The 12,913-nt window shown below is 43.5% G+C and overlaps 1 pseudogene; it reads right to left on the minus strand.

Annotated features, from left to right (window-relative positions):
• Positions 1–9,943: 9,943 nt before the first annotated feature.
• LOC123084175 (probable magnesium transporter NIPA4) lies at positions 9,944–12,652 on the minus strand (annotated as a pseudogene).
• Positions 12,653–12,913: the final 261 nt, after the last annotated feature.

The raw sequence follows: 12,913 nt of genomic DNA on the forward strand, positions 1-12,913 counted from the left end.
TCCAGTTATCATCAACTGGATGAAGGAAAATCTAGACAAGACGGTACATGATTTCCCGTTGCCCAGTTTCGTCGGGAGCAACTCGATGAACAACAACACCATCGCACCATCACTTTCTCATGCAACCGGGCCTCCTCTCGCAGCCGCTCCCTCTCATAGCAGCCCATCCTGAGTCTCAGGCGTGCTAGGTGGGCCTTCGTCTTTGGCTGAGCTCGACGCCATCACGGTAATTACATGTCGCACCAACACACACACACACACACACACACACACACACACACACACACACACATATATATATAATATTCCATTTTTGTTGCCTTTTAGTTGTTTTACGCCACAGACATATGTGTTTGCAGGCAAAAGAAACCCCGTGCACCATACTCTACTTGATGAAAGGCCAGAAGGTGGACGTGGGAAAGGGGATGATAATGGACCCCTCGCAATGCACGTTCCACAACTAGCCGATCCACGCTGGGCACTTCAGGGTTAGCTTGACCAGTGTGAAATCGGGGCACGAGGATTTGCCTCCTCCAGTACAGCATGTAGGAGCGGACGACGAGACCCCGCCGCGGATTGGAAGCTGCAAGGGTTGGGTGCTGCTATAGCCGAAGAATCTTATTCGTCTGGAGCCGGTCGAGGGCACACCAATAACTACCACACATCAACAAGCATGTGTGGAGACCACCACCCCGCCTACGCAATTACCAGCTCCTATAGTGCTGGGTGAGAGCGGCAGACGACATGATGAAGGGGGTGCAATAGTACTGGCTGATGTAATTTCTCCTGTAGAACAGAGAATGGATGATGAGACGGAGGTCGACCCTATGGATTTCCTCAATACAAACGCGTATGACTGTGACATAGATATGATGAGTCAACCATATGAAGAATCAGGCTATCTTCATGAAATCCTCACAGGACACGCCTGAAGATGCCGCCTCAACACAGGCTCAACTACCCGGGTGCGAGGGTCATACAGTACTTACCCCGGGAACACTAGGGCAGGGGTTAAGGAAGGGTCTGGAAGGTGTGCCAAAGAAAAAGGAGAGGAAGAGATCGGGGAAGATAACTGCCTCCAAACAAGCCAGAGCACATAGCGGCCAGACGATGCATTCTGAAGAGCGTGTACCCATGAAAGGTGCGGTCATGTTCCATCTCACGGGCGAGCCGATGCTATCGCCGAAACCGCTGGAGGCACTATCAGGGGATCTCAGGAGACTGCACAACCATGTGTTGTCGACTGAGAAAAGCCTACTAGCCTCAAAGGATCCAGGATATTCGACATACGTGACTCGTGTGCCTGAGGGGAAGTGCTACGTCGACACACGGCCCCCGGAGGTGTTCTTCCTGTGGTTTGACCATATCTTTGAGATGTTTCTAACAAGGCGGCTCGATTTTACAATCGTCCGCCTTTTTGCGCTACATATGAGCTCCGTCATGAAGAGTGAAGAAGTCTCGCAAATCTGTGTGGCGGATCCGTACTACATGCACAAGTCTTTCTTGAGTCTCGGTGACTTTGAGCATGAAACTGCTAGGGAGTACCTCCAAAACTTCATGGTACAGAATAAGGACCGGGAAATTGTCCTCATGCCTTATCATCAAAAGTAAGTCAGTTCCGGACAACCCTTTCGTACATTCCAATCATTCCTTCTCTCTCATATGGGGAATAATTTGAGGTGTCTTTTTACTGCAGCAACGGGCGCGCCGTCCTTATCGTTCTTTACCCGCAAGTCTCCCATGCCGTGTATTTTGACCCTTCGAGAGACTACGAGAAAAAAGAGTACACCCACATAATGAATATTCTAGATGATGCTCTCCAAGGCTTCAGCTTTAGAGGTGGCCACGTGCAGATCAGGAAAGAAAGGAACAAGAAGATGTGTTTCGCGCATAAAACTAACTTCTCCTGCATCCATGTCCCAAAACCAAGCAAGAAGGATGGATTCTACATCGTCCATCTCATGATTCAGTTCAACACGGATCACCAAAAGCTTTGGATGAGAAGCAGAAATGATGATCATATCCACAAGTGGCTAGAATCTCATGGAGAAGCGGATTATAAACTTACAGATGACTTCTTTCGCATCCAAAGCGACATTGCTACGATCATCATGAAAGAAGTCGTCGATGAGAAGGGGATGTTCCACCACGTCCCTATATCGCGAGCTGACGTCCGAAATCGCATAGGCATGCAACGTATAGACCTCACGCCATTCAAGAAGCTAGGGTTCATCCTCGATCATATGGAAGGATGGAACTTCTAGTGATTTATGATGCCGATGATGATGATATGTGTCGGTTGAACTTGTATGCTTTTTGTAGCGATGAAACTTTGTGATGTCCACGGTCCCTGCCGAACTTGCGTAACGCTACTTTGTTAGTTTGCGTACGATGACCTGCGTACCTCTAGTTAATTAATTCGCGTACTATATGTTGCATCTAGTTGCTAACCCTTTCTTTTTTGGTGTTGCTCTAGTATATTTTGTTGCATATATATGATTGTACATCCTCTTCATGAACATGCATCTCTAACAGGTACCTAGTTTCTTGATGGCGAGATGGAATTGCTATGTCGCGTACAAAGGGAAGGTTCCGGGGGTGTACAACGAGTGGCATGAGTGTCAAGCGCAAGTGAATGGGTTCACGGGAGCCAGCCATAAAGGCTTCAAAAGCAGACAAGAAGGAGAAGCCAGTTACTTGAGGTTCACGCTAGCGCAAGAGAGGACTCGTAACCGCCACCTCATGTACTGCATAGTTCTGCTCTCACTCATAGTGATAGCTCTTCTTGCGTATACCTTTGTTTAGATGGATGACGTTGTTGTAGTTGCAAGTATTCGAGACTTGCATGTATCGCTATTTTCGAGATGATGGCAAGATACCACTTTGTGTTGGATTACATTTGTGGTCTCGCAGGCATTTGTATGTGTATCATGATGACATTTCTATGTGCTAAAGATTCTTCTATAAAGCCTGTTCAAATACAAAACAAATATGTCGAAAAAAAACTACTTAAATTACCAGTAGCGAGTGTATAAAAGTTAGCAGCAGCGCCGCGATAGCAGTAGCGCGTCCAGGCAAAGTGCGCTAGAGCTACTAGCAGTAGCGATCTTCCACAAACCACGCTGCTGCTACACTTGTGTAGCAGTAGCGCCTGTGAGCACGCGCTAATGCTATGTGTTAGTTGTAGCGCCTTATTAGTAGCGCCTCTCCCCGCGCTACTGATATACCTAAAACCCGTGCTGCTTCTACCCTTTTCCCTAGTAGTGAGGGCTTGTATTAAGGGCCAGCGAAGGGGTGGACGAGGGAGTCAGTGAAGGGCCTACGCTGTGGTGGACGAGGGCGCCGGTTAAGCAAATCCGGTGCGGTGGACCACGATGGCGGTCAAGGAGATCTGGAGCGGTGGACAAGCCAGTCGCTGAAGCGGCTCCGGTGAAGTGGTGAGTTGGCAGTTGGGGGTTCCAAGGTGCGGAAGGTAGATCCGGTGGGGTGTGAGGTCCACCGCTGCGGCGGAGGACTAGATTCGGCGGCTTGCCGTGGTTGGGGGGGTCGGGGAGGGGAAGGGGAGGGGCTCTGGGGAAGAATGTTGGGGGCTAAGAGGGGAAAACAATGGAGTTACCAAACAGCCCTTTTCCATTCATGTGGCAGGGGTAAAACAGGAATATCGCAGGGCTAAACTTTCGGGCGCGTGATATTTCGATGTGAGCGGGAAGTTTGAATGCTTTTGGCGCCTAAAATTATAAGTATTCTGCTCTCGTATGGCTGACTATGATATCATGGCCCACTATTTGTTTGTTTTTCACGCAAAAAAATGTTCAAATTTTGAAAATCAATGTCTCGAACTCGAAACTTAGATTGTCCATTCAATTCAAATAAGGATCATTGAGCTACTACAAGCAAATACCATCATACGGTCCAATTCAAATGAAATTCCAAATGTGTTTATCCTAAATATGATGACAAAAGTGTATGTGTATGAATAAAGTGAATGATTATAAAGTTTGAACATGCCCGTATGTGTATATCTCTAGGTTTGATATATGAATTTGAAATCACGAAATTCCGGCTTAAAAAATGTACCTCCGTTTAAATGAATTACAAAAGCTAATGATGGAGTCGAATTCCAAAATTCCAATCTTAGGTTTGTAATTCTGGTACATCAAGGTATATCACGCATGTTTAAAAGTATCGTTATCTCATAGTACAAACTGTGAAACAAATTGATCAACCATGAGTGCACAATATCTCAATTACGCTAAAGTCCCTCAAATATAGACACCTCACTCTTTATCTGAAGTCAACCCCCCCTCACCACCACCACCACACACACACACACACATAGAGAAGTCGTTCTCTCCCCCAGACACCAACACACGAGCACATTAACACCCCTCTCTCTTGTAAAGTCCGGACCCCAACATAGGTCTCTATCACTTTGTCTCCCGGGCATGCACACATCTCTTCCCTCACTCTCTAGGTCTCCCGCTATCTCTCTTACCCAAGCACACACACTATGTAGAGTGTATATTTCCCATACACACAAAACGTCGCCCCCAAACGTCTATCTCCCTAGTTATGTGGTTCTCGCGCACTCACCTCACACACCACCCCCACTTCAAACAAGCACACTTTGTCTCCTTGTGCACCACTCTCCTCTTTCTATCTCTCCCACATGCGGACCCGCCCCAGCTCCTTCCCTTTATACATATATGTCATGACTCTTTGCATAGCTCCCTAATGTATAATCGTTCTCGATTTCGCACATTGTTCTCTACACCATCTATTCTAGATCTCTCATGAAATCCCTATCACACACACGATGACTCGCTTCCCCTGCGTCTCTGTTCATAGGCCAATTTCGGACAACAGCAACATTGTCACCCTAACTATACGCCATTTATGGACACAAACGACCCCTCTCGCCCCCTCTCTTCCTCTCTCTCTCTCTCTCTCTCTCTCTCTCTCTCTCTTTCTCTCTCTCTATGTCTCTCTCTCTCTCAGTCGCTAGCTCTCTCTTTCTCTCGCTCTCACACCCCTCTCCCACACACACACTCGATGTCTCTTCCAAATAGTCTGCTCCCCCCGCCCGCACCCGTGCTATCTCGCTACTACACATGTCACACCATTCCCCCTTCCCTTATACTAGGTTTCCATCATTAGTGGTCTCTCTACTCCACATACACTCTCTCCCTGTCACACACAAACGCGTGCACAAACACACAGACACGCACAAACACCCATTTATCTGGATCCTCATCTCTCCCCATGTCCGCATGTGTATCTCACACACTCACTCTCTAATTATTTATATGTGTCTCCACGTTACACAACATAAAGCCCCATGTACATGTCTCTCTCTATCCTCCACACACATAGACACAAAGAATCGGTTATCATTGCCTCAGTCTCTAACATATCGCACACGCACACTGTCTCTCTCTCTCTCTCTCTCTCTCTCTCTCTCGCGAACAAGCTCAACAAGGGTTTCCCCGTGAATAACTTACCGTCTACTCATCCATAGTCGTGGCAGTATGGCGAACACGAGATGTGAAAAAGAATAAATCTACATATTCTTAGACCACCTAGTATGATTACCAGGACTAGAGCAAGCCAAAAAGCGCGCCGCCGTCACTCCTCCTTGTCGGTGACGGGAAAATCTTTGTTTTACACAGTCGAGAAGTCATTGTGCTAAGGCCCCACATGCCGAGGCGTTGAATAGAATGTAGATGCTAGTTTATGGAAGCAAGTATCGATAATACGTTTGTATCTCCATACTTATATTTCTTCTTTTATAAAAAACCGAGTTGGTGATGATGGTATGTGTGCCATCTTGCAATATAGACCGTCTGATCTATATCCGACGGATGGAAATTAAACTAAAAGATACCCGCACCCCTCTCCACATTTGCAGACAAGGCCTTCCCTCGTTCATCCTTATCTCCAACAAACCTCATTGTTGAGCAATTAAGAAAGGAAGCCTCTGGAACAAACTGGCCTACTGGCCGCTGCCGGCGTCGTCAATCCCCATGCCTCCGCTCAGTCCGACCACCAACCACCACCACACCCAACTCCTCTTCACCTTATCTCATATTTCTCGAGATATCATTAGTGTTTACACATGGGATTACTCCCGCAAGGGTCAATCACAACAAGTGTTTTTATAAAAAAAATGCATCTTGATGTTCCGTTAATGCACGGATCTTGCTAGTACTCCAACACAATACTAAGTTGGTGATGCTGGTGTGTCTGCCATCCGTCGTTTCTGACCATTAGATCTACATCTAACGATTGTGAGGTAAGTTGTTGCCTTTTCTCACCAACATCCCACTTGTCTACCAATTTGCAGAAAAACCCATAATTAGTATCTTAAAACCAACCACATCCCTCCCTGATCTCACCACAACATCCCAACGAATATATTACTAGATCGGAAACGCGCCTTAGCGCGAGGGTGCCTTGCTCAACATACTATTCAAGCGCTTAAACAAAGCATTTAATGTCGCCAAATGGGAATTAGAATGATTGTTTGGGATGGATCAACCCAGTACAATTGGCAAATGAGAAATAGAATGATTGCTTAGGATAGTTCAACCCACTAAGTTAAATCAATAGCCTGGAACATTTTCTCAAAGCAATACAAAGGGGCAGTAAAATTGGATATAACAAAAGCAAAGCAAGCAGGATGCAAAATAGAATTGGTTGTAGAATTAAGACAAGATTATGGGTCCTCAGCAAGTACTATAGTTGGGTTATTAGATAGCAAAAGCAAAACATATAGTTCTGCTAAAGATCCAGAACCGAAAGTGCATCAGTGTAACTAATATGTAGTCAACATAAAGAATGTTACATAATTTTTAGAGCAGGGCACTCTTACAAAAGGCGAGGACAATCGGACAGTAGTTTGCACAACATATCACAGTAGCTAGTGATGGCTTGAATCACAAACAACAAACACAGCAGTCCACAAGACCATCGCATGCACCAAAAGATGGCCAAACACATGTGCAAAGGAATAAAGAAACTCATACACCAGCCAAACCTCTAGCTTATAAACTGGAAATCTCAATGTTCTCAACTGATGGTTGAGACATTGTTTCTCCAACAAATATAAGAGGTCACGACTTTGTAGGGAAGCACAAAGAGATCAGATTCTTCAACAACTTGCCGATTCAGATGCAATAGCACAACCATCATCAGCACATATAACAAATACAGAGATCTGCATCAAGGACATACATTTGCATTTTCTCTCCTTTAAAATTTCAACATATAAAGAAGAAAAACAATGCATATATCCGTAAAAAGTCCAGCACAATTAAACATTAAAAGAAAGGGGTGGAAAACTAAAGAGCGGATGAGCTCACCAAAGGCTCATGACCACAATGACACATGTTGCCATACTAACGAACACTGCCTAGTTTGCATCAGGAGTTTGCTGATGTTACAATCTGCTATCTGAAACAGTCTGACGTAAGGTAGCTACAACTTTAACTAAAAACTAAACCTACAACTATCAGCTCTCTTATATTAGAGTAGCATGGTGCAATTCATGCAAGGCAAAAAAACACATCAGTTCGAAGCTATTAGAAACAGGGGCTCAAGTGTAGTTTAAAACTAAAACAACTAAATGTAGTCTCTCTCTCTCCCTCCCTCTAAATAAAGAGAAACAGAGACTAAAGCACATGCCACTTATGCATTTTATTGACAATTTGAACATACAAAGAAGAAACAGTGGACGCAACTATTAATGCGGCAAGGGATCTAAATTGTTTCCAGCCTGGCGATGGCATCCTCCTCATGGAGGTCCTTCGGTTGAAGCAGCTACGCAAGCGGCAGCCTCCACTCCGCCAGGCATGGCAACGCACCGAGCTTGATGAGGCCTCCTCCCGACGACCAAGGCGACAGGAATCGGTGGTCAGGTCGCTTTCCTCTCCCAATCCACTCACCCTATCCAACTGCGACATGACGAACAGATCAAGAATTCTCATATAGACTAGGCAAAAGGTCGAACGAGACCGAGATGAAGCATACCTGACCTATGGCGATGAGACAATGACTAAGGGTAGCTGACCACTTGGCACTCGTCCCCATGGAAGCCAGGATTAGAGCAGCGGCCTCCATAGCGAGCAGAAGCAGGCGTCCCTCAATTTGGAAGCGGTCCAGCAAGAGTAGATGTGGATTCCTCTCCCGGCGCGCGAGCATCTCTTGACGGAGGCACGACGATGAGGACGTCGTTGACAGCTTGGCACGAGGGTGCCGGTCCCAACATTTTGGTCAATCAGGTAAGGCTTAGCATGGATAAGAATAAAGTGAAGAAGAAACATTCCATCTGTTTCAGTTCCGTTCCAGCTATAGCAAGTTTAAAATGCAGTATAGATATAAAACAACATCATATATTAGTATATGGCATGAACATGAACAATTATGGAATCGTATCTTAAAGGCCCCAATTAAAATGAAAATAATACTTCTCGAAAGAAAAGCAGGAGGAAGCAGAACACATATAATAGTTATGGTTCAGTACAAACAGAGAACTAAATGGTGCATGGTATTAATATCTTAGTATGAACCACATTAGCAGGTTAAAATCACATTGCAAATGCTTAACGCAAGCTAATTCTACAAAATCCTCGAAGTTTAGTCTTTATACTATGTCATGGTAGTTAGCGGTAAAATAAATCACGAGATAGTTGGTGTACAGGCAGATGATCCCCAACGTCAACCGGTACGTGGATCCTTTGACCCACAAAAGCCGAGATGCCTAAAAAAACATTGCAATTAATTCCATGCAGTCATTTAGCAAAATGCTTAGAATAAATAGATGTTACTCCCACCGTAAAGAAATATAAGAGCGTTTAGATCACTACTTTAGTGATCTAAATGCTCTTATATTTCTTCACCGAGGGGGTAGAGAATGTAAAATTGCATATCCATGTTGCTCTTCTACTTGAGCTTGTCTTCTCAGCATGTGTAGTTTTAGCTGGTTTCGCTAGTGTGGAGCCATTTAGTAGGCATCCCTTCAAAAGAAGTAGGATTACTAAAGATGCAGAGTGACAAAATTATTCAGGCTCTATTGTATCTCTTACCACTGTCTTATTCACAGATAGTTTATTACATAATTGGTGTTAACAATAAAATCGACACGAAATGACGCAAACTTTGTTCCACTTGAATTTAACCAAGCGGCCAGCTTGGTAAGCTACCAACAAGATTTTGAATTTAAATATCTATATAATATTTTATCATTTAGAATTTGGTTGCATGGAATCTTGGCAACATGTTTGTGTGTGGATGACTGCAGTTGGTGTATACATTCCTGCAAGCATATTTTCTTTTCATATATAAACAACCTTTAGTATCTGAACCAGAACAAAAAAATGGTTGACTTGGTTCGTATGATCATTCACAGTTTCTCCACAACACGAACCAATCATCGTAAAACATCGACCATTTCTTAGATATATTTATCTAATATACCTACAAGGCTAAAAAAGACACTATAGTGTGATGCAGTCCGTGTAAATTTTGATGTAACACCACCATTTAGACAAAATGATTGGCCTCACTGAAGATAGTGAATCCCTCGGGCCAACATGTGAGATAAAGAAAATATTATAAATCATGGTGCAAGTGTGTTGTCCGCAAAAAAATATTCAGATGGTCTAAGCATGTCCTATAGGATGAGGCACTATCCTATCAAAACCACCAAGTGACAACATTATCGCACACAACCAATGCCATCTAAATCTAAAGTGGAAACTATCCAATACATGAAGCCATATACTTCACTATTCATGGTTGCAAAGGAACACCACTCCCACTCCCACAAACAGAGTAAAATCACATCAGCCAAAATAGAAAACAGTAAGGGGGAGATTAGGAGATCTCACCTTGTTGAATGGTTACATAACTTTTGGTCAAATTGCAAAGGAAGAAAGCATGGTCCTCACCACTCAAGGATGCACTGGAGATGTAAATCATGCTTGTAGCTTGTAACCTGTGACAATTCAAAACCAAAAAACAGAACAGATTCAACTTTAGACACGTCTATCACTAAATCGAAATATTTCCATCACCAATCACCATTATATCCGCAAGACAAAGGTATCTACCATGCAGGACTCACTGTCACGAAAGCTGCCGCCGATGAGAGCTTCTCCATCCCTCCAGCCCCCATCCCTCAGGGAGACCTAGCCGTCCGTTTGCTCTGGACGGCTAGATCTCCCTGAACAGAAAACTAAAATTTATCACTTCCATGGAGCTGAGAATACAAAATTAGATGACAAAAACATGCATGGATTGAATTCTTCATCAAAATAATACATGTCCATTGAAGCTATATGTTCAAGATTGTTTAGGATATTTTAACTACCCGGAAAACAAATTGTTAAGTAACACGAAAAAGGAGATGCCATATCAATGGAGATTGATATCAACATGCCTAAGAAGAAAAGGAAGCATCTCAGTTCATATGGATCAGGTATGAGCCATAAATGTGTATTTCATATACATGTAAATAAAATATAATAAAACCTACAAAGAAAATTCCCTTTAGGCTAGGTAACATAATCCCTTCAGTTCTCAAATAAAAGAAGCCATCTCAGTTTACGTGTATGCCGTATACATGTTAACATCGAGTGACATGGATCAAAAGGCAATAAAAATCCACAAATAGAAAACTATCCAATGGGTGCTACAACCAAAGGCAGGGCAACCGATACTCCATCACATAATATTTCAACAAATATGACATTTGTACAAAAAAGGTGTGCTCATAGCATCATGGACCTGTTAATATCTGGTTGCTAATTTGTAGGAGAACAATGAGTGCCCAAGATTCTTTATCATTTTGGTATGTCAAATGAGAATGAGAATTAACTAAATAGTTCATCCACTTAGGAGCAACTAATAAGAAGACCAAGACATAAAAGTAGAATCACGCCGCAGTTCAGCAGCAATGTTTACAACATTTTACTTTAAGGAAGTTCAGTTGGCAAAATGGATGCACTGAAAACAATGCAAAATATTACCTTGAACATTATCACACTGGCTATAATTGTTAGCAAGGTAAACATCACGTAATATATTGGTGAAACAACTGCTGTATTGAAGGTGTACAGTGCCTGCAATTTATAGATGAAATAAAATGTTGTTGTTAATGATTTGCTTATGTTAGTGGCTCAAAAGAAAGAACTTCAAGTGCCAAATAGAAAACATATAATGCCAAAAGGTAGCATGCATTAGACAGTTGTTAGAACATTCCTTATTAACCTGAAGCCTAGTTCCATATCATATGCACCAAAAACATTATCACATATAGAGGAGAATCACTTGCAGAAGGTAATGGCCTTTTCTTTGCAAGGACCAAACGCTACTACATATAGTGTATATGCTATTCTACTCTAAGTCAACATAACGAGAAAGAGATAACCAAAGCTAAAACTACAAGAAAAATATATTCACTCGATTAGCGAGAAGGCCTTCCACATGATAGGCAAAAGTTAAGGTGATGCCCTGTTGGCACCAAATGTGCATGTGACATCGTGTGGATAAATGACAAAAATGGCATCGATATTCTCTTGGGTGATGTGATGACTGTCATGTAAATGCACTGTTGAATCTGCTGTGCAGAAAACACTTTTGCCCCTGAAGTTCCCCATCCAACTTGATGCACCAATGCACAACTCTATGGCATCAATAATAACAGAAACTGAAATTTTTACCTTATTTAGATAGTTATCTGGGTGCTTACGCAGGTAGCAACAATTAGAGGAAAATCCCAGGTCTGAGGATAGAATAGTTGGTTCACTCCTGTGAATGTTAACTTCAATGCAATTCCAAGAGCCTTTACACTTATAACCTGTTAAATTTTCACTATCAAATGGAAAATGGGAGCCGGTGAAAATCCCATAAAGAAATCTCAAGATAAATTATGCTATAGGCAAGAGTTATCTATTTGGGAAAAGGCATACAGTGAGAGATCCTAGAAGAGAATAGACTCCAATGTACACCATGATGTTTGTTTGTCCATGCTGAGGGACAACAAAATATATAACAAAGGCTGCCACCACCACTATAGTTGTATAGGAAAGAAAAGCTAAGAAAACAAATTAAATCCATCTGGCATGTGAAATATAATTAAGTTAATAATGGCATTGTCATCACTATGTTCCAGTTGTTAATACCTAGCTTAGTTGCAAAATCCCAAACTTCCCTTACTGAATCAATATCATGCTCCTGTGGAGCATGGAGTGCAATTGTGATCGATCCAACTACACAAAGAACACAACCAAGTATACCAAAGGTGTGCAGTTTCTCCTATAGAATGGAATGAGCAAGTGCAGCACTGCAAATATTTAGAAATGGACTGTTATTTCAGTTTAATAGGCAGCAGGCTAAAGCACATTATTAAGAGTATTCTGTATATATTGGTAAAGCCCAAGCAAGCTGAAATCTATAGCTCCAGATTCTGTCCATGGGTGCTGTCCACACGGGAAGAGAGAGATGTGTGTGAGAGAGAAGGTTGCGAGGAGAAGGAAGAAAAGGGGCGCAGTCCCCCGACGACTCACCTGCGCGTACGGTTGCTGGAGGAGAAGGGCCCCGGTGCGGGAGCAAGGACGAGGCGCGCTGTGCTCTGTCCAGTCGAGGCATCCATGGCGGCATTCCTGTGAAAGAGCAGAGGAAGAGAGAGGTGAGGAGGAGCAGCAGGAGATCTTCCTCGACCTAGTCTCCCTCCTCACCTGCTCTGCTCGGTCACACCATGGCCGATCTGGGGGCGGCTCCTCGCCGATCTGGACGCGCCGCTTGACCTGCTCGGTCACGGTGGCCTACTTGGCATGGGTTGTGATGAGAGGTGGAGGAGAGGAGAGGTTAGGGGCGGACAAGGGATTAGGGGAGGGGAATGGCACGAGGGGAG

Source organism: Triticum aestivum, chromosome 4A, assembly GCF_018294505.1.
Source record: "Triticum aestivum cultivar Chinese Spring chromosome 4A, IWGSC CS RefSeq v2.1, whole genome shotgun sequence".
NCBI classification, from domain to species: domain Eukaryota; kingdom Viridiplantae; phylum Streptophyta; class Magnoliopsida; order Poales; family Poaceae; genus Triticum; species Triticum aestivum.